Source organism: Camelus ferus, chromosome 25 (genome assembly GCF_009834535.1).
Source record: "Camelus ferus isolate YT-003-E chromosome 25, BCGSAC_Cfer_1.0, whole genome shotgun sequence".
NCBI lineage: Eukaryota > Metazoa > Chordata > Mammalia > Artiodactyla > Camelidae > Camelus > Camelus ferus.
The window spans coordinates 11,324,942-11,347,382 of NC_045720.1; the positions used below are offsets into that span (position 1 = coordinate 11,324,942).

General features: G+C 42.7%; 1 long non-coding RNA gene across 2 annotated transcripts in view; it reads right to left on the minus strand.

Annotated features, from left to right (window-relative positions):
- Window positions 1-351: 351 nt before the first annotated feature.
- LOC116659815 overlaps window positions 352-22,441 on the minus strand; it is a 99,059-nt gene continuing 76,969 nt past the window's right edge. The window contains exons 1-3 of one of the 2 annotated variants that reach the window (XR_004315177.1): window positions 2,905-3,215; window positions 1,448-1,694; window positions 352-971 (exon numbers count right to left, since the gene is read on the minus strand). This is a non-coding gene — a long non-coding RNA (uncharacterized LOC116659815). Of the gene's footprint in view, window positions 972-1,447; window positions 1,695-2,904; window positions 3,216-22,441 lie in introns of those variants that run through there. The other variant, XR_004315178.1, reaches the window with a different exon arrangement.

Below are 22,441 nucleotides of genomic sequence, written 5' to 3' on the forward strand. Positions count from 1 at the left end.
AGTCTGGCGGCTCTCCCACTGGAGACATCACGACAATTCACTGCGCTAGGAGCCTGGGCTCCACATACAACGTCTGTCTGTACCTCTTGGGACACCTTCCACGGCCCCGACACCAACTCAGCTCTGACTGTAAGCTGACCAACGGTCTGTCCAAAGAAGTCCATGATGGTGGTCAGTGGGATGATCTCCCCCGTGAGACATGGACTCTACTTGTGGAAGCCCGTCTTTCTTTTCATAATAGTCCTAGTATCTCACTTCATGGGAAGAAAGCCACGCCAATAACACCCTATGATAAAGCGTGTGGTCATAAAGTTTTTATTCCCCACATTCGATAGGAGAAGGAAGGCAGCTTTCAAGTTCAGTGTCTTCAATTACTTCCAACAATACTTAATAGGTATTAGGAATTTTATTTTTAAATTAGGAATGCAAAATAAACAAATAAAATAAGAACACCAAGAGCAACTGGAAAACACAGCCAGTGTTCCTCAGGCTAGAGTGCTATTGTATTTTACGACAGTTGCCTAAGGATATCCAGGGCATATAGTCAAAACCTGCCCCTCGCACTGGTTTACACCGCGGGGAAGTGTGGGGCTGGCAGTGAGCCGACAGGAGCTCCGGGCCCAGACTTCTCTCCAGCTGACTGTGTGTCCTTGGCTTAGTCTCCTCCGCTGGGATAAGGCCTTTCTTTGGCTCTGCATCATTCAAGCTTCACTCCGGCTCTGAAGGCCCATGACTGTATTGCTCCACCCAAAGGTCACTGTCATTTTTCCAAGGTTGCCTTCACGGTCAGGGAGTTTTGGGACCGATACCGGTGTATCATGGTGACGAAGTGTCCTTGGCTACCCTGCGAGCGGTCACTGCCCACAGAGGAGCAGAGGGAGGTGAGGAAGTCGTACTGCCGACAGGGGTCTCCGGGGGCACTGAATACCGCTTAGGAGTCTCTCACAAGACCCCAAGTCCCTCCGCACTTCCTTTAGGAAAAAAAAAGAATTTTAACTTCAGTCCTGGCATAAGAATGAGCCAGGCAGTCATACAATCTGAACTGAAAGGGGCCTTACAGGTAAGTGGCTGCAAACCACTGCTCCCTCCCAATACTCAGCACGCCCACTTATAGGTGGGGACGCCCACATCTCAAGAGAGCAAAGCTGGCCCACAGGTCCACTCCCACTAAGCAGCAGAGTGAGACCTGAACGCCAGTGGCTCCCCCAGCAGACCCCTGCCCTTTCTGTGACTGCAAAGGCCATCCTTTATGAGATTCTCTGTGTTTGTCTAAAATACAGTCCTAGGAAGTTCTACAAACCCTTGCTTTGCAAAGGGTGACCCATGACCCAGCAGCACTGGCATCAGCTGGAAACCTGTTAGAAATGCAGAATCTCAGGCCCCTCCTCAGACCTACTCAATCTGAACCTGCTATTGTGATAAGGCCTCCCAGGGAACACAAGTGCACCTTAAAGTTTGAGAAGCACCAACATCTCAAATACAAACAGTCAGAGTCCGCAGAAGTCTCCTAGCTTAGTCGTCCAACACTGGGAATTACTGCAGCTCCGAGTGGCCCCAGAGGACCACGATGGTTACTTATTGATCCGCATTAGCAGGTGGCTCTTTAGTTCTCCAGGCAGAAACCTGTGACCTTCATGGGAGAAGCCTGAATGATTCTCAGTCGCTACTTAGGAATCTACATCCATTTTTGGTATCTAGGAAACAAGGAAGAGGTTTTTTTGGTTTGTTTTTTGTTTTCTTTAAATATCAGATGACTGTGACTCTTTTGTTAACTTCTGCTTACTTTGCTTTGGCTTTGGTTTCATGAAACCAGAACCTCCTATTTACACAGGGTTTACATAAGGTTCATTGTTCTTTCTGTGGCACAAAGAGGCAGCCTAGGGAAGAGAAAAAAGCAAGAGCAGTGGGCCCAGAGTCCCCCAGAGCTGAGTTCCAATACTGCCTCAAATATTTAACAGCTGTGTGTCCTGAAGCAGGGCAGTTTACCTCTCTGAACTTCACTCTCCTCATCAGTAAAATCGTTATGCCGATAAGAACTAACTTAAGGCGAGTCACAAGAGATTATATACATGAAAGTTCCCAGGCAAGTGTTTAGTAGGATGCAGAGCTGTGTAATTTAGAAAGGTAGTAAATAGAGCATGCAATAAATACTTCCTGAGCAGCTACACTGTGAGCAGACACAGGGCATATGCTACTAAGTGAGACATACAGTGACGCCTCCATTAGAACTACTGCCCATTGAGAAAGTAAGGGAAAAAATGACTGAGTGCTTGCTATGTATGTGCAAGGCACTGTTCTAAGGACTTTACTTGGATGGACTGATTTAATCATCACTGCTATCCAGTGGCTCTAGGTACTATCCTTAACTCACTTTACAGATGAGGAAACTGAGGTGCATAGGAGTTAAGTAACCTGGTTAAAGGCTGTACAGCTAGTAAGTAGACACACCTAGGTCATTATCCCAACAGGTCGGTTCTGGAGCCCAGTTTCTTAAGCTCTCTGCTACCGTGCCTCACTATACGCAGCAACTAAATATATATAAATATATGCTCCAAGAGGAGATGGCCAGGGAGCTGGAAGAGTGTATCACAGAGCCCCAACCCCATCTGAGGGGCTAGATCAGGCTCTCTGTGAAGGTGACGAGAAGGAGGATGAGAAGGAGGTGATGAGAACTCAGGCAAAGAAGGGGAAGAATCACCCCAGCCAGGAAAGAACAGGGGTGAAGACCTGGGATTAACTGAGAGCTCAGGTAATTTAATATTAAGTGACAGAAGAGCTCTTGATTCCTGAGGACTGCAGCTCAAAACTCAACCAACCAACCCAAACGTTCATGAAGACAATCTCTTGAATGTTACTTCTGTCATGTATACATTCCCAACTTTTACCCGGGGCCACTATCAATACCTGTCCTGGTCAGAGAGAGACAGGTGAGCTGGCAATGAGAAGGACAGAGACCAAGGGCTTTGGCATCGAGTCTGGCCATGGATCCACGGATTCCTCCTTTCTGTATGACCTTGAGAAGATGATTTTAAATTGTCTCCTATAACTTAGTTTCCTTATCTGGAAAACAGGAATAATAATACTACTTTTTGTAACTGTGGTAAAGATGAAGTAAGCCATGCGTGTATGGCGCTGGCCTATAGCAGGGGCTCAGGGAATGTCTTCCCCCTCCCCTTCTCAGTGGTCAAAGCTGGAAGATGGCAGTTGTTCAGGGAAACCAGACACTATCTCCAAACATCCAGGTCCCCTCACCCACCCTCCATCTTTGAAGGTATCTGGTTTACCTGATGTCTTAAGCAATGATTGGTTGTCAAGTTCTATCATAGTGTACCCATGAGACTTGTCAAAAAAGTCTTTGTTTGTTTAAGATCCTTCAGAGGAAGCAAAACTCCAAATTGGACGAAGATACCCAAGTGCCCTATTGAGAGTCTCTCTTATAAACAAGTAAACAAAATGTGAAACTAGACAATCAAATTACAATATAAGAAAACGGCTAATAAAACGAATGGGGTTTTTCTGTTCCTAGCAGTGCACACTAAAGGGATATGTATGCCTTCAATCTCCACCAATGCCAGAGAGACAATTTTGGAGTCAACAAAGACAGTCTTTTTCAGGGATACCTGAACTTCAGAATTGAAATCATCTTAAAGAACACTGGGCTAAGCCCCCTGTTTGCCAACATTTATGAGTGATTTTTAAAGCTGAAGCAAAAATCACATGGGGTTATTGGCAGAGTTAGGACTTGAACTTGGGACTCCTGGGGCCATCAAGGGGCAGTATGTGCCCTGATCAGCTAAGGAGATTTGCTGCTCAACACAAAGAATTCAAGTCTCAATGTTTAAGCAGAAAGCTGTGGATAAGTGGCTAAATTCCCTTCTTTGAAGAGCGAAAATAGAGTTAAAACTGCTATAAAGCAACAAAGCCTCAATTCAACATATCTAAGGACATATTCTCTTTTCCTAATAGATGTAATAATCCTCATGCTTGTCATTTCTCATTGACCCCTTTGTGGGAAGTTAGTAAAGTTTGCTTAGATTTGCATGTGATTTCCATACTGGTCACCCAATCCCAAACTCACGTCAGTGGGTAATCACAGGCCAGTTCCTGTTCTGGTTCTTGGTCATTAAGCAAGAATGCTGAGTGCTTTAGCCTCTGCCAGGCAAAGCCATCACCCAAGGAAAGGAAGGCTATTCTCCATCATGGCATCCTTCCAGCTGGGGATCAAGGCAGCCTTCCTAATCCTGATGCCCTTCAAATGCCTTTCAAAAAGGCCACAAAGGACTCCCCAGTGCAGTGATGCAGTGTGTGGTCCGAACAAGTCAGCTATGAAAGAAACGTCTGGGGCAACTGAGGACATTTGAATTTGGAATGGGCATGACATGGCACTAGGAAATGACTGTTAATTTTGAGCGGTATGATAATTGTATGATCATTATGTAAGATAATAGCCTCATTTTTAGAGACGCATTATGGAATATTTGGAGTGAAATGTCAAGATGTCTGTAATTTGCTTTAAAACATAAACTACTCTAAAATACTAAGCAAATTTTCAAGGATAAATCAAATGCAGCAAAATGTTAGTAAGTATAAAATCAAGGTTTAAGTATCTATTACAATATGCTGTCTACTTTTCTGTGTGTAAAAATTTGCATACTAAAAATTTTAAAAGGAAATAAAGTTATTCTTTTAGAATTTAAAAAGAGCTATGAAACATCACCTCTTGTTATTCTGTTTGTCCAGCCAAAAGTCCATTTCCAAAGATAGATGCTATGATAAAGAAAATAAGAATTTTCTTTTTTATGTAAAAAGAACACACAGTTAACTAATACATGAATATTTACTCATTGCAAAAACTCCCAAACATCAAGAAGTATAAAAAGTAACAAATGAAAGTCCTTCTCTGTGGACTGTCCTCTCCCCGTCAAATTCCTCCAATAGCTCCTGCCCACCCCCTGCCCACCCTTCTCCGCACCATTAACAGTTTAGTGGAAGTGACTAGGAAAATGGATTTGTGTTCCTGGGCCAACTTAATGCTGAAATCATCCATGAAAAAAAGTGATAAAAGCAGAGTAGAGGGGTGGAGGGGGGACAGGGGCAGGAGAGGAAACAAGCTTTCTGAAGCGCTGAAGAGCTGGACGCAGGTATATTATTTTTGGAGAGACGCCTAGGTGCTCATTCTGTTTTCTCCCCAAGAGGAGAATATGGCCCTCCTAATACTGAGTTCAGTTCATCATCCAGGAAAGCCAGAACTTTGCAGATATTCCTTCCCTTAAACCGAAATGCCAAGGTCAGTAAAGGAAAATCCTTCTCCCAAGGTTGTATGGTCATAAAGTGAACATTCTCAATGCTGCTTTCTGAACATGGCAGGGTCCAGTCTGGGAAGAGAGTGTCACCTCCAGTGTTTGGCCCTGACAAGGACCCAAGGCTCCAGAGTGGAAACCATGACAAGATGGTTCCCTTACACAGTGAACCCTTGGTTAAGAAATGGGAGCTCATGTTAAATGTGTAAGTGTCATCTGTTTTCATCAAGTAGCCAAATAGGCACTGTGTAGCACCAAACACATTGGTGTTTTCATGAAAACAAACAGTTTGGTATGATTTATATTCTTACAGTCCCTGAAACTTGATAGAAGCAAATTTTGTACTAACAGCCGCACACATGTACAACAGCTTATACCTGAAATGACAAAGGAATCATCAACCTTTAGAAAACATGACTCCGGTCCTCTCAGAGTACTCTGATGCGCTAGGTTTGACTCTGGCGGTCTGGTGGAAGACACTGAGCAAACTGTTGGGAATGCCTCACATTGTGTTGAAACAATGGACTGGCTCTCTTGTTTTGGGTGGTATGGTTGTGTTTTCCAGAAACTGGATGAATCATTTGTCTCAAGCAGGCAGTGGCCATGCCAGCTTGGCTGTGCTCCAGGTAGCCTTTCCTAAAATCTGCAGAAGAAATGTGTGCTATTAGAAATGTTTGAGACATATTTCCTGGAAGAAAAGTCCTAGGTGATCAAGATCTCCTTCTCATCTATCTCTACGAAAAAAAGGGCTCCTTCTGGGTCTTTCTTCTCTTAGATCTGTGAGTATAATTATCTGAAAAGGATCAACCAGGCCATGATTTTACAGAGGGAAAGGAAGTAGTATTCCTCAGTGCTTTAGCAATGTATATCAGTTAAGAATGCTTTGGTTGCAAATAAGAGAAACAGGGTCTAACAGAGGCTTAAGCAAATATGAGATTTTTCTCCATCATATATCAAGAAATTTATAGAGAAATTAATCCTAAAGTAATATGGCAGCTCAAGGATACCTATCAAGAATACCCATTCCTTTTGTCTTTCAACTTCACTATCCTTAATAAATCGGTCTTTCATTCTCATTGCTATTGTCTAATTGTTACAAAATGGATTCCATAGCTCCAAGGAACACAACTTTAATAAAGGCTGAAAGAAGAAGAAAGAAGTTATCTATCTGTCCCTTTTATTTGGAAAGAAAACACCTCAGCCTTCCAGCCAAGTTCCCCTCAACTCTCATTGGCCTGAACTGGATTTCATCATCTCCCTTAGCTGAAGGGAAGCAAGAAAATTGCCTTTTACAAAAGGAAAAGGTGTTCATGACTGAATTCAAGCAATTATGATTTGCCACCTGGGACTCTACACATTGCAGAGGTTGCTGTTATCAAGAAGGAAGATGGAAGTGGATATTAAGCAGATAACTAACACTCCTGTACCATCCAATGACCATACTCCACCTTCAGTGCCTTGTACTCCGAAACTTCTTTCCCTCTTCTGCCTTTAACACAAGCAGAACATACAGCATTCTCATTTTTTAAGGCTTGGTTTAAGCCTTCCTGAATGGTCTCCTCCAGGACGTTATCTCTGAGGACTTTATCCCACAGAAATCATAGCTACCATTGATTGAATGTTTACTGTAAGCCAAACATTAGACTAAATTTGAAGTATTTTTAACAATTCTCAAAGAATCTCGCCAAATAGATGGCATCCCTCATCATATAGTAACTTTTCCACAGTCAGCACAATGAGTATGGAGTGAGGGCTGATTTGAACTCAACTCTATCTGAAGCCAAAGACCTTCTCTCTTTTCCCTCTAACACATGTGCCCTTTTTCTCTGCTGAATTCCTGTGGAACTCAGAGCACTGCCAAAGCCTCTGTTTTCTTCTGCATTACTCTATGAATTATTTATTTGTGTAAATTATACAGAAAGAGTTCTACTTCCTAGGGTCAGGGAGGTCTTCAAGTTGTCCTCGTCATTTATCTTCAACCATGTCTAACTAGCCAAGTAAGCTTTCTTTACAGGGTTGTTGCTTTTTTTTTTTTTAAACCCAGGGCCTAAGGAAAGCTTTCCCAGTGAAGACCTGACCTTAGTGTTTTGTCTTATCAAGAATGAGGTGTTTGTTAAAATTATGGTATAGTGGTTCTCAATCTTGGCTGGTTTAGCTGGTCTCAGGTGGGACCCGGGTGGAGCCCAGACATTAGTATTTCTAAAAACCTCCTTAAGTTTTCATGTGCAGCCCAGATTACAGTTCTAAAATGAGACTGAGTCTCTGTATGTTTACCCAGCAGTTTCAGTCTGTTCTAATGATCAGGTTAGTCTGTGCAAGACCAGCCACTAATGACCTTTTTGAGGGAAGAGTAGAAACTTTCTTGGCTCTAGTCATGATGGACAATTTATTCTAGTCCTAGGCTTGAGTGTGTCAGAATGGTGTTAGGGATTTTTGTAAAACATAACAGAGCCAACATCTACAGAACCTCTACTGCAATGCTAGTCACTACACTAAGAACTTTCAGTGGCTGATTATTTTCTCCCTTATATTACTCTTTGAGCCAGCTTTGTATTACCCCATTTTATAGTCAGGGAAAATTACTTAAGGATACATGGTTAGTAAATGGTGGAACCACGGGTCCAATCCAGGAAGCCTGACCTTGGTCTCTGGTTTTCTCGGTATGGTACTTCCTGCTCTGAAACACACTGGAGTCTTTCAATGGCATTATGAAGTAAAGTATTATCCTGTCTACTGAGTCAGAAAAGAGGATGGGAAGTTAGAGCCCAGGACTGGTCTGCACCTTTATCTTAGAGCAAAGGAATCTGACATTGAAAGAGAAATAAAGGCAGCCATTAGCTGTCAAGGGACTTATGCTTCTATAAAGCCAAGCTAAAGAATCTTCTACCATGTGTAAGACCTCACACTACACGCAGGGACTTGATCTTTTTAAGACATAACAACAGTTATTTCTAGGCAGTATGATACTGTGAATTAACTTTGGAATCCAGACTCTAGCAGAGTTTTACATGTTGGCCCCAAACTTGTAAGTAGGGTCCCACAAGCTAATCCCTAACTTTCTGAGCCTCCATAGCCTCACTTGTAAAAAAATAAAATAAAATAAAATGTTATGCTTCAAGTGGCTCTGAGAATAAAAGGAGATAATAAACATAATAGCTTATAAATAACTATAAATATTGCCTAATTCTATTCCCTAAGAAAAACCCGTTCAGTTCAGCCATCAGAGGGTTAAGAAAGCCAGCTTGAGTGCAATCACGAGGTTGAGATATTTGATTTCTGAACAAAGGTTCTATAATTTCAGCTTAGCTGTGCCTATACCCAGCTCCGTGCCCAATCCCTGCAGCAGCCTGTGGGACTTGTAAGCAGACCCAGAGCTCTGCAGTAATGCTCTTTGAAAAAGTACCGTGCTTTAATAAGTCACTTTTCTCTCCTCCGGCTAAGTTCACATGAATTAGATTGCAAGGCACTTTATGCAAAACGTCTGACCTTCACTGCCTCTGATTTGCATTGTCATCGTTCCTTTATTCTTCTAAAGTGCCTTCATTTTGCATAATGTTATAATGTTATTCAGGCTCTGCAGTTAGCACTATTTCATTTCTCCAATTATAACCATTTTAGGCAAAGCTATAGATAACCTTCAGATACCCATGCCTGTGTGATATTTCATTCACAAGGAGGAAGCAATGAAACTCGACTAAAAAAAAAAGAAAAAAAATTTTAAAAGCTCATTTTGGGTGGACTTTTAAAACTTCAAGACTAGATTTTCTTTCCCTTTTGGGGATTAAGAGAGAGTGTTGTCTCCATCCCCCATGAAAATCTCTGCATTACTGTTTAGTTATCACAGGCAAAGCTTCCTATTGAAGCAGGGCATCCACCCAAGCTGAATAACCCACTGCTATAACTTGAAGGGTTTCTCAACCTCAGATCTCTCTTCTAACCGTTCCCATAGATCCCACCCCGCTGCAGGAATGCCACCCCAAGGCCAAGGATGGAAATCAGTTAATGAACCAGTACCTGTAAGAAACAGGACATACTACATTGTTATCTGCCATTTGTTTGTCTAAATGGGATTGTGATCCTTTCTTTAAAGTTAGTTGGAGAGGACTGATAAATATATTCTGAGAGAAGGGGATGGAGAGGGAGGGAGGAAATTACCCCAAACCAAATGTCAACCCTTTCACACTTTTCCAAAGACCCTTGATTACAATTTGGACATGCTAAACAGTAGAAGGAAACATTTGTTTCTCATAGCATTTACCAAATACCTACTATTCTTCAGACAAATCAAGCCGCATACAATACAAAAATGCACCCACCTTCAACAGGGCTTACCATCCTAGTCACAAGACAGCGGTGAGCTAGGCAAACAGGACACGAATCATGACAAATTAGAGAGACTGAGTATCTGTACCAGAATTAAACTCTGACATACAACGAACAAGTGGCTCTTCTATTTCTGTTATTTCACTTTTCTTCACGTGAACCACAATTTGATAAATACTTCAGGAAATGACATGTAAAAATTTAGTCCATGCAAATTGAGAAATGAATTTTATCAACAGTCAAATCACACAGTCGTATTTAAGGCCATCTCTTTGAAATAATTGCTGTTTTTCTCGGTTCTCTCCTCACCCCTGCTCATCTCTGACTGTGCGGGAGGGTGGCTGACTTGACCCCGTGGGGCTGGGTGAAGGTCACTCCTAAGGCTGTCTGAGTGTGTGCTGGGCAGCATCTCACCTACCATCCTTGATTTTGCTTCATCCCTGGGTGTTCACTGATGCCGACATCCGTGAATAATGAACTCCTCTACAAACTTCTTCTCAGTCCATTTGAGTCTGATCCCTCTACCCCATAAGCCCCCACCAAGAACCTCCTTACTTCCTACTGACACTACAGACCTCTCTGAGTCTAGGCTAGTCCTTTTCACTAGCCTTGGACAGGATGCTACCTCTTGGCTTCTGTTGCAGTGTCTCCTCAACCCCACCTTAGTTGGCCCCACTGCAGACTTAAGGGCTCTAAACCCAGCGTCTCTTCTGTTTCACCAGGAATCTCAGGGCTGCCGACAAAACCCTCTCTACACCAGATCATCCTCAGAAACCATGCGGGGGCTCCTCTTCTTGGCTTGTGGCTGCTCTGCATTACAGTGTCCTCCCAGAGTCCTTAGCAGGGAGGCGGGCCAGAGCCCTCTCTGCCCTGCGTAGTTCCCCAGTTTAGCCAACGTATCTCCTTCCTTCTCCAGAGTGGAAGGTGAGGTTACATCCCTGAGTCCCTTTCTTTCCCATCTCTGACGTCTTTCTCAGTCCTCTAGGTTCAGAGAGAGCGAGCCTTTCCCTGTGCTATACTGACAGGATGTTGAGAAGCAGAAATATTAAAGTAAAATCAACTAATATATATGCAAAAATAACACTTTTTTTATCCTTAAATATCCAGATTCTCGGTCACCAAATGCTAGAGCAGCAATTTTTTGCTTCCCATTTTATAGATAATGAAGAAAGTCATAAATCAAATCAGTGCACGTCAATCCCACTATATTAACACCTCATGTTAAATATCCATCTCTTTATTGACACTACACTTTGGAAATTTTCCAACATAAATGTATCTTGTTTTCCTTTGAGGGATGCCCTTCTTGCTCCTGACCCTTAAAAGAGAGGCGTTTTCCCAGTTATTTACTTGGTTTCCATACTTTTTTTCTCTTCACTACTTTTTAATATGTGTGTGATTTCATCTACTCTAAGAATTTAGCCAGAATCTTTAAATCCAGACTCAACATTTTATTCTTGCCTTGCCCATTTTCCCAATTGTTGTTGGGAAAAGGATGGTTCTTCAAACTGGACATTCAAAGAACGGAATGGTCCCCATGGCATTGACTTTCTAATTTCTATTCGTATCACCCTTTCCTCAAACATCTTACTGTCATATGTGGGTCTTCATTCACCAACCCCCTGACCATGCTGGTTCCCACAGATTCTACCTTCTTGGTCCCCATGATCTTACCCTCATTTACTGCTCCCTGCCTTACTCCATACAGGACCTCATTACTTCTCAATGGGGCATGAAGTCAGGAAAGTATGATGGAGTAGAAAGAAAAGGAACTCACATTCCATCTTAGTATCCTGGCATCCTACATGCTCCAATACTTGGCCCCAAATACAGTTTGTGTCTTAATCTTGAATAAATGAATGAATGACATATACTTGTACACTCTCCATAATGAGCTCTGATTCCTTATCACAAGTTGCCTACCCACTGCACCTCACAATTTTGCTGCACGTCTACAGTTGAAGAACATTCACAGCTCTCCCTCACTGCTTTGAATTTCCAATGCTGAACACTTCAGTTTGTCCAGGGAGCTTCAGAATTGCTCAGCCCTATCACCCAGAGCCCAATCATCCACTAAGCCTGGCATCATGGCTGGGTGACAGCATCCCTCCCACTCATGATCTTCTCTTTATGCCTTTCTGCTCTCCCTTTAGAAACCAATTCTGCCTCTTGCTGCACTTTAAGCCATACTAGTCTCTCACTCAGCCTCTTTCATCATGAACAGGCTGACACAGGAACTCAGGAAGCCCATGATGTCTACAGAAAAGGAAAACCAATTTTTTTCTTTTTTGGCTAACATTTTTTTTCCTCCAAACTGTTGTCCTTTTTCCCAGAAATTTAGCTGTGTTATTTTTAACCTGAATTAGGTGTGTCTCTTTCCAGGAGACTTCCTTTCTATAAGCAGTGAGAAAAGCTTCAGAATGCATCTTCAGTTTTAACATATTAGTAATCATATTATTTATTAATTAGCCATCTCTGCAGCCTCAGTATTTTAACAAAGGACATAGGTGCTATTTTGAGCATTATTTTCATCTTGGGGCTTCTACACCACCATGATTTGTATAAAGAAGGAAAACATCTGATGACCCCGGAACAGTTCACAGTTCCCTTCATGAACTAATCATTTACTAGGACTGAGTGAATAGTCTACACTTGCCCTACCAGTTACTTATCGCTGTTTAACAAATCACTCCGTAATTTATTAGCTTTAAATGACAGCCAGGCATTATTTCTCTTGGACTTACAGATGATTGGGAAGTTCTGCTGAGCCGCGCTGAGCTTGCTTGACCTTGACCAGGCTCACTCATGCATTTGTGGTCAGCTGAGTTAGGCAGGCAGCTCAGCTAATCCCGGCTGAGCTTCTGTGTCACATGTTTGAAGGTGGACTGGTCCAAGATGATGTTGGCTGTGACAGTTCAGCTCTGTCTGATCGCTCACCCTACAGCAGGCTAATCCAGACGTGGTCCCACGGAGTTAGTAGGATTCCATATTCAAGAAAACTCAATCAAGCAAAAGAAGGGGAGACACTCAAGGGCTTTTTAAGCTTCTACTTGTGGCATGTTTGCTAGCATCCTAATAGTCAAAGTAATGTACAGCCTTAGCTCAAAATCATAGAGGGAAGGGCTTCTAGTTACAGGATAAAAAGCACGAATAATGAGAAGCCATTAAGTAAGCCCATCAATGCAATTGATTTACCACTTTCCAAAGTCTCCTTCTGACTGGCATACCTCATGAGAGTGTAACTATAACGCCCTACCTAATCTAACCCTGCTGGGAATGACACCACCATCACCGCCAACAACAAAAACAAGGTTCCATGGACCACCAACTGCAGTGCTTAGACTACAATATAAATGTTCTTATTCAATCTATACTCCAAAGTTCCATTTAATCCATAATCCAATCTATAAACTAGATGCTATTATTTCAAGTCAGGAGCTCTAATTCCAAACCCCATGAGCTTCAGCGTGAAGCTAGTCTTCCTACAATAACAAGTTTGCAATTATGTCTCCTATAGGAACACACATCATGATGATGGCCTTTTACTATATTTTGTTCTTGTCTCTCAGTAAAAACTCTTTGGTGAAGAGTTTATACATCAACTCTCTTATAGTAAAAATCATTTGCCAAAAGATGTGTGGATATACAGGAATTTATGAAACTGAGAGGTACAGTGAAAAATATTACTCAGGGATCATCTCTCAGTAATGGCTCACAAATCATTTTATACCACATCCTCAGGAACTTAGAATCTCTCTTACTCCTCTAAAATCACTGCTAAGCAACAAAAACAAAAAATGAAAATGGGAAAGAAACTGCTTTTGCGAGTATCCCTCAGCTCTGGGTTCATCCCTGCTAGACCTGCTTTTCACAAACATTCTGGATCCAGGAAGGAAATGACATACCCATGCAAACATGAAGCCAACTAACCATATTTAGTAGTGGTGAAGAATGAGGGAAATTATGGGGAGAGGAGATGCCTAGTACTTAATAAAGAAACCATCATCTTATCAGGCCTAATTTAAGATATTCTTTGACACAATAGACTCTTTAACAAATTCCACAAAGCAAAAAAAATCACTATGAAAATTTCATCGCCTACCAAATAAGCTTCTGAAATGACCAAGACTGTTTGGCAAGATAGTCTTTAAGTTGGGATTTCATCCTCCATGAAGGCTACACTATGAGGTGGAGAGGGACACTGCGGAGTATACCACAGTGCTTGTTGCAGGTTCTTTGTTGAGAGTGCTCAGGTTTAATTTGCATTACATGTTCCATGGCCCCTGGGAGTGCCCCAAGTACCCGTCTAAGTCAAGGGTCAATAAAGTTTTTCTCTAAAAGGCCAGATGATAAATCTGTTAGACTTTGCAGGCCATACAATTCTGCCATTTTGCACAAAAACAGCCCTAGACAATATGTAAATGAACGTCCATGGCTGTTTTCCTATAAAATTTTATTCAGGCTGTAATTTTCTGACAACTGGCCTAAACAATCAGGAAGTCTTGAGAGAGTCAAGCTCTGTTGCTTTGGAGAGTAAGTCTGGCTTCTGAGTAGGAGGAGGCATAGGCCTATTTAAGAGAAGCTAACTTCCCCTTCTTCTGGTCATACCTGGCAAATGGAATATGGACAGTTTCAGGTAAGAATGATGGGGTAACCCAGTGCACCTGACAGCCAGGAAGGGGATTCTGTTGGGGAAACTGAGTCTCACAGGGAGAACAAGACCGTGGCCACAGAAGAGCCTTGTTTCCCTCTGACACAAATTCAGGGTTTTTCTCTGGCAAAAGCTTAATTCTGAAGTGCTGAGAGATGTAAGGCAGGATGGACCAAAGGACTCAAGTCAAACATTTAAAAACCACTGGACTAGAAGCAAGGAGATCTGAGATCTGGTCCTAGCTTTGCCCACTAACCGCACGTGTCAATTACTTGATTATTGAGATCAAGTTTTCTCCAAAAATTAAAGAAGAGATTCTAGTGTTTTTCCTCTGTGTGCCCATCTGTATCAGAATTACTTAGGCTGCTCATTTAAAAGGCAAATTTCTGGACACTGTCCTAGACCCACTGAGTTATCATCTCTGTGGGTTGGAGCCTGGTGATACGTATGCACAGCATGAGTTCCAGGGGTTCTAAAACTCCAGGAAAGCTTCAGAAGCCCTGGACAAGTAAGAAATTCTCCAATAAGCCTTCCAGCCCTGATGTTCGGCACCTCTAAAATGTGGCATTAAATCCATCACCCTCTGCACTGCCGACTTCTCAGGGAGAAGTGCCTGTTAACTGTGACACATATGGCATTCATTAGAGTTGTGTGGAATTTCGGAAAGAATAACCAGCCTCACCTCTACCTCTGCATGGAGAAATGGTCTCTTGGCCTGGGCAGATGTGTTATTTGACAATCAGAAGGGAGAAAAAGAAATAACTAACTCCACACCCTTTTCCTCAGGCCCAAATGCAAATTTGGAACTCACTCTGCATACCTTTCCAGGGAGGCAGCCCCAGCTGATGAGGGACTTCGTGCTTGTAGCAACAGGCCCTGGAAGTTGAATCATACCCTTGAAACTGACATAGATCCCTTCAGTTCAACAGAGCAGCTGAGGGAGGAGGAAAGGTGTGTGTATGTGTGACTTTGGTGTCTGTGATGTGTGGGCTGTTCATGCGTGACAGTGTGTGTGGTGTGCATGGTGTTTCTGAGTGTGGTGTGTGTGTGTGCTGGGGGAGGGCAGGGTTAGGGGGATGGTTAGCCAAGAGAGCCAGAGTCCACAGATTCAACAGTCCCCACTCTGTGCCAACCCCCAGCCAGGCGCTAAGAGTACAGAGATGACTTAGAACAAGTCACTGGCGGGAAAAATCCTGAGTCCAGAGTGTAGCCTTTCCTGAGTGTCATGAGCCAGGCACTTTCCCTGCATCACCCTCTTTGAGACAGAGATTGTGGTCATTCCCATCTCACAGCTGAGGAAGAATGAGGCTCTGAGAGGTTAATAGCAGAACGCTGTGACAAACCTGAAAAACTTGAACCTAGGCAGCTCAGGCTCCAGGGCCCGTTCCATTAACAACCACCGTCATAGTAGCTGATCTTTACTGAGGGTTTTGCACACGTCATGATCTCAGGATGCACGCAACCAACCCCCTGAGGTAAATGCAACTATTCTCATTGTCCCAGTGAGTGAACTGTCCAAGGCCATAGAGTCTTGTAGAGTGGTTGACCCAGGATTTGAACCCAGCAACCCTGCAGCTCCAGGGTGTGTGCTCCCAGCATTCTGTTACTTTGCCTCTTAAAGGCAGACAAACGCGGAAATAAATGACAACACGAAAGATGCATGTATACGGTTAGAGGGAGAAAAGGTAACTTTCTGGGGGAGGCCACAGAAGACTTCCCTAGGAAGCGCTGTTCTCTTGCATTTTCAAACCTGACTTTTGGAGAACTAGCAGAGTCCATACTCCTCTGGCCATGAGTTTAAAGACAACAGAGAGAGTGTGATGGTTGTAATTTCATCCCTGCTTGATTTGCCTTCAGTTGGTGGGGAGCAGGGAGTCGTGTTCTATTTCTTTTTCCTTTCTTTGAACATAAACTCCTTGATGAAATGTGAAATGCCTCTTTTGGTCACGTCAATAGCCTTAGAGTCCCCCCTCCCTGAGGAGTCAAAGAGCAGTCAAGGGCAGGCAAGTCTGCACATGAGCAGAGAAGAGGGAAAATGAAAAGCCCATATATGCAGAACAGTGCTGCCCAGAGAGCAAGGGGCTGGGGAATTGGAGAAAAAAGTCTTATTGTATATTTCATTCCCAGCTCCACCACAGTTTTTAGTCTTCTTTCCAAAATAACTGGAAATGGTTTATTAATAAGCTCATGATCACCATGTATTTCAGGAAGATAGGTCTGACTGGCTACATTCCCAAAAGATTATGGGAGCTTACCCTCCACAAGTCTGGGTTTAGCCATGCAGGACATTAATGACCGCAGCCTGAGCCTAAAGGTTGTTGCAACTATAGTGTGTTTGTTTTATAAAGGAAAAATTGAAAATAAAACAATATATGCAAGAGAAGGATCTAATTTAATTAAGTGAATGAGTACAGAAGCCACACTGAAGACACCTTAGTAAGCCACTCAGTGCGCTCGCATGCACGTGTGTGTGTGTGTGTGTGTGTTCACACATCACTTCTGGTCACCCAGCACTTGCATATTTCTAGGAATGGGAGGCCACCCCTTGCCTAGGCAGGTCACCTCACTGCTTTGTAATTCAGATGGTAGATGGGCTCCTTATAATGGTCACCATTTGTCCCAGTTCTGACTTCTGAAGTTACTCAGAGTCGATTTTAAAGACTTTTTAGTGACTTCAAAACCTTTTTGGAAGAAAGACATGAAAAGCAAACATACATAAGTAAAATAAAGAAACACATGAATCCTTCTCCACATAAAAAGCCTATTGATTATTTGAAGATGACTAATAAATCCCTCTAATCCTCTCTTCTCCATCCAGCTTGAACACCACTTCTGCTCAGCTCCACTCCCCACGTCCAGAGTCACATGACTCTCCCCAGACATGCACATGTGCTCACACGCACACACACACTACCAGCTGGTGGGCTCTACTCTCTTTTAAAACTCTGTGACTGATGTTGTCCTTAAGTGAAGTGTGATGTGCCCAGGAGACTTCCTTTATAGTTAAGTTTGCTGCTGCTCCAACTCAGCACTTATGTCTGCAACATTATAATCGCACCCCCTGCCCTGTATTCAGTTTCCCAGTTTGTAGCTCAGCTCATCGTTGGGTCTTCCTGCCAATTCCTGAGTGTGTCCCCATCTTACAACCACTCTTCTTTAACTACTAGGTCCTGTCTCATCACAGTTGTTTCTTCTTGGACTGAAGTCTTGATTGCAGGTCCCTAACCAGCAGTATCTCCTGACATCATGGCATCAGACACTTTAACCAACTCAGTCTTTATTTCAAACAATCAATTAAATGTTTACAGGGAAGGCTAAAGACAAACAGATATGAAGTTAGCTAAAGATCATTCCATTCTTCAACCAGTGTGGAGCCACGGCGTTTACTATCACTCAGACTTCATTCCTCAAGTATTTCTTCCAAGGCATCCTGAAGGAAACTTCCATGTCCCTTGCTGAAATTGGCACACATGGCATCAGAGTACCCAGTGCTTTGATAGTCTAGCAACCCTATCAGAAAAGAAGAGAGGTGAATTTGTCATCATCTCTCTTTTTCTTACGTAAGCCATACCAGTTCCTGGTGTCACTGCCACCTTCCCTAAGTGCTGAGAAAAAAAATGTTTCTGCATCTTGACCTCTGTGCTTCCATAGTACTTCCTCACTGTATCCTCCTCTCCATGTTCTACCAATTCCAGCTGGAAGATCGCTGTCCTTGACAAAGACTACATATTTTATAAAACTTACACAGCATTGTTTCCCACTCTTCTCTGTTGACATTTTGTTTTCTGCCCTGGGCAATGAGCCTCTTCCTTCCTTCCTTCCTGACTCCTTATTGTGAAAATAGCTTCTAAATAGTCCCACTCCAACTCTCTATACCCTTTCAACTCTGAGTACTTTTCACAAGTCTCAGTTTATTCAACAATTATTAACTGAAGACTCACTATGTCCAGCATGTACTCAGTGTCGAGGATACGCTGATGGACAGACTGACGGGGCCCCTGCCTCACTCATCTCATAGGGAGCATCCGTTTCCTGTAGGTGAGGCTGGGATTAACCCGTGCCTGAGTCTTAGGGAGAGTGTGCCGCATGATGGAGCTAGGAATCTAATCCAAGTGCCCTAGCTGCCATGTGATACTAGCACCAAGGAAATATTACGGAGTACACTGTTAGGAGGTCCCATGAGCCTCCTTCTGACATCATCTGCTTCCATTCAACTCATTATCAACTAATCCTTATTAAATGGTTACCGGATAGGGTAGTTAAGGTATAACTGATAACAGCTAAGGCGTGAGCCTCTCTCACCGAGACTGGAGCAAGTGGCTTTATTCATATCTCCACACTCTGAGATGGGGTGGGAAATGGTTTAAGCGGCTGTCCTCTCCCCCATCATATACCAGTGAGCCCTAATTCAGTCTTCCCATAGCTCTCAAACATTAGGCTCTAAAGACAGTGAACAGAAGATTGTTATACTCCGTGATAACACATCCTTTGCCTTACGAACCCACCCACTTCTTCACTCATTCCCCAAGTGGTGAGGTGTAAAAAGGGCTTCAGTAGCAGTGGGCAGTGGATCTGGGCTTTTGTCTCACTCCCGTCACTGGCTCAGTGCGGGACCACAGGAAGTCATTATACCTCTCTGGGACTCCTTTTCTTCAAGTGTGAAATCAAGGACTTAGATCTGAAGATTCTTGAAAGAAGACCATGCCCTAAAGTTCTAAGGGGTCAACTGCCCAGTTCCAGAGACATATGGCTGTGCACAGATGTGAGCAATCACCAGCCTGTCCCAAGAGCACTTAGCTCCGTGGAAACGAGGACACAGCCCTTCGGGGGCTCCTGTCTGTGACCTGAGAATTCACGTTCTTTCCTAAGAGCTCATCTGCTCATTCAGACAGTCTTCACGGGGCTTAGACCATGAACAGCACTGGCTCCGTGGCAGCAGGCTGGCAGCCTGGCTGTGCTACTTCCAATGTGTGGACTTGAGGAAGCCACGTTACCTCTGTGAGCCTCTTTACTTCTCTGTAAATCTGGCATAATGGTACACGGTCCAAGGCAGTGGTGGGTCTGGAAATTTTATGACCATATTACTCATCTGCTTGAAAGATGAGAGCCTCTGAGGGCCTCACCTTGAAACTGTGATTGTGAAGTCAGCAGGAGTACATGGTTTTGCTTAGACTGTTTGTTTATTTGAGGTGTCTAGAGTGTGAACGTGGTGTAGGTTATGCGAGTGGTGGGGCTCAAGCCTCCTGAGGTTACCCCAAAAGCACAGACGTTATTAACGGTGCTGTTAGGACAATTTAGTATGATTTCGTATGCCTGAGTGCCTGGCATGTGTGCAAAAAAAAAAAAAAAAAAACCAACATGCTGGTTTTGAACATGAGTCTGCTTTGTGCCAAGCCCTAGGTGAAATACACACAGCAATGACGTCCTTTGTCCTGCAGTAAGGTCCACTCCATGAGAGCAAGAAAGCATTTTTGGAGGGGCTGCATGTAAGGAAACAAAATGATCCTCTCCTGGGAAATAACTATCTTATTCTTAAGACTGGAAATAAATCATTGAGGTTTTGGAACGTATCAGACAGTAGCTGCATGGTCGTGTCAGTCCTCAGCTAAAGCACTGGGCTTGCAGAGCTGAGGAGTCAGGATTTGTTTATCCTAGCCATGACAACATTTAGAAATTGAATTTGTGCCTGACGCCTAGCAGGCCTTCAAAAAGTGTTCAATGAATGAACAGATGAATTAACGAACTACTGTATAAATAAACAGAACAATAGAATACTTTTTAAGGCCAGCACTGTGAATTTTCAATTTCATACATACTTTCCCACTCCCCAAGTTTAGTCTATCTGAAGGCAATAGTCTAGAATATTTTATCCCCATAACATGCATAACCACAGGAGAGTGCTCAAAATATTCTGTAAATTGAAAAATTTTTCTTCTAGCCCTGGCAAATTCTACTCTGAGCTTTTAAATAGTAGGTAGGTAGGTAGGTAGGTAAGTAGGTAGGTAGATAGATAGATAGATAGACAGACAGACCATCCTCTGAAATCCAAGAGTTTGTAAGAGTTGTCTCCAATATCCATTCCCCACTTCCCCATCATTAACAGGCACCTGCTTTTTCAGTTGGGCACACAGCTGCCCAGGATAAACACTACATTTTCCTGCCTCCCTTGGAACTAACTAGGTATGGTCATCTGGTAAGTTCCACCCAATGGAATGTAAGAGAAGTGGTGAGGGTGACTTCCTGGAAATGTTCTTAATTAGAGAAGGCTGTTCTTGCCTTTATTCTTTCCTCTTAAATGCTGGCTGAAAAAAACAACCATCTTGAAGCTTGAGATGAACTTGGGAATGGAAGATACATGTAAAAAACATGGAGGAAAAAACAGGAAGATGGACCCTCCTATGGGTCACTTCAGACCTTATCTAAAAGAGAAATAAACTTTAATTTGGAAAACAGAGCAAAACAAAACAAAACCGCTATCTTGGTGTTTTCTTTCCCACATAGTCAAAGCAAATCCTGACTTCATACAGAGCTGATGTTCAGAAACCTTTGGAAATACTATTCGTACAATGTGTTGCACACACACACACACACAAAAAGTGAGCATTGGACTAGGAAATGGTCACTGGACAGAGTGAAGTGTAACTGATAACAACTAAGGTGAGTTCTCATCCAGCTTCTATCACTAGTGAGCTGACTGACACTCAATAAATCACTTCCTTTTTAAAGCCTCAGTTTGCCCCTTGGCAGAATATGGGCATTAAATAAATATCTCTTCTACAAATTTACTATCCTGTGATAATTTTTAGAAAAATACAGCATGAGCTCCTGTGCAAAATATCCTGTCAAGTTTAAGGATATTAAGGAAAAAAGAATCTGGTTGTAAACACACTCTGTCAATATTTGCTGGGCACCTGACTCATGCCAGGTACTGTGCAAGGTACTGGGAATATAAGAGGTGACCTCAACAGACACATTAACAAATATTGATAAATAATTGTAAACAGAAAAAGATTTGCATAGAGGAGAAGTACCTGTCACGGAACCATGTGTCAGAGGACACTACCTGGTTGTGGGAATAGATCAGGAAGAAATACATGAGAAAGTGATACTTTAAACTGAAATATGAAGATGAATGGCAGTTGACTAGGTGGAGAGTAGGAAGAAAACACACAAAAACATGTATCTTAAGTGAACTTGAAGGGTTCCTTAAGGACAAGTTAATCAAGAGTTTTGAGCCACAATAAGAGACTCAGGCCCCTCAGACTTACTCTCTCCCAGACCTGGCTCTATTATAAACTGGTGCCTTCCAGCAAAATCTCCACCCAATCCTGAATATTCATGACTTCAGCTCTGGAAGAAATTTTTTCATAAAGTGGCAACAACTGAGCATTTTTAGACTAGCTACCCTTCCTTTCATGTGTACAGCAGTTTTCAACTTACTGTATACAAAGCAAACTCACATGTACAATTTCACATAATATACAAGGTAGATGGTATTAGTCTCAATTATAGGGCAGAAATGGAAACCTGGCGAAGTCAAGGGGCATACTTATGCCTATGTGGTGGGAACTGAATTTTTCCTCTGATCTTCCATTTCCTGGTCCAGTGTCTGTCCACCCCTCTCTTTCTAGTGCAGACATTTTCACACAAAGTGTGACTATAAGGGAAAGAAATTCATTTATCCCTTTTAAAGGAAAACTGGCCAATTAATCCAACAAAGCGAATGAGAGAGATTAAAGTCAAATAATTTCTTCACTCCACTTAGGACCTGCTTCCAAGTCACACAAGAAAATAAATGAAGACTTCAAATCCACCCTTTGGGTTTTGACCCTAAACATTATTGCACAGCTTGATCAGAGCCTTTATTCAGCAGAATTGGCTCTAAACGACACTTGTCTGTTCCCAGAGAATCGACTCCACCCTCCAAGGATAAAGATTCAGCACCATAGGGAAGATTCAAAAGAATGTGCTGTAAGCCCTGAAGGCAGTTCTCAGGAATGTCCAAACATGTTTTGAGCAGTGGCAATGCCCTCTGAATAAGAGTTCACCTGGATGAGAGCTTTAATGGTAATCAGCAGTTCTTTAAATAATTTGGTTCTGATATACAAAAATACATTGAATTACACACGTTTAACTGGGTGAATTGTATGATGTGGGAATTATATCT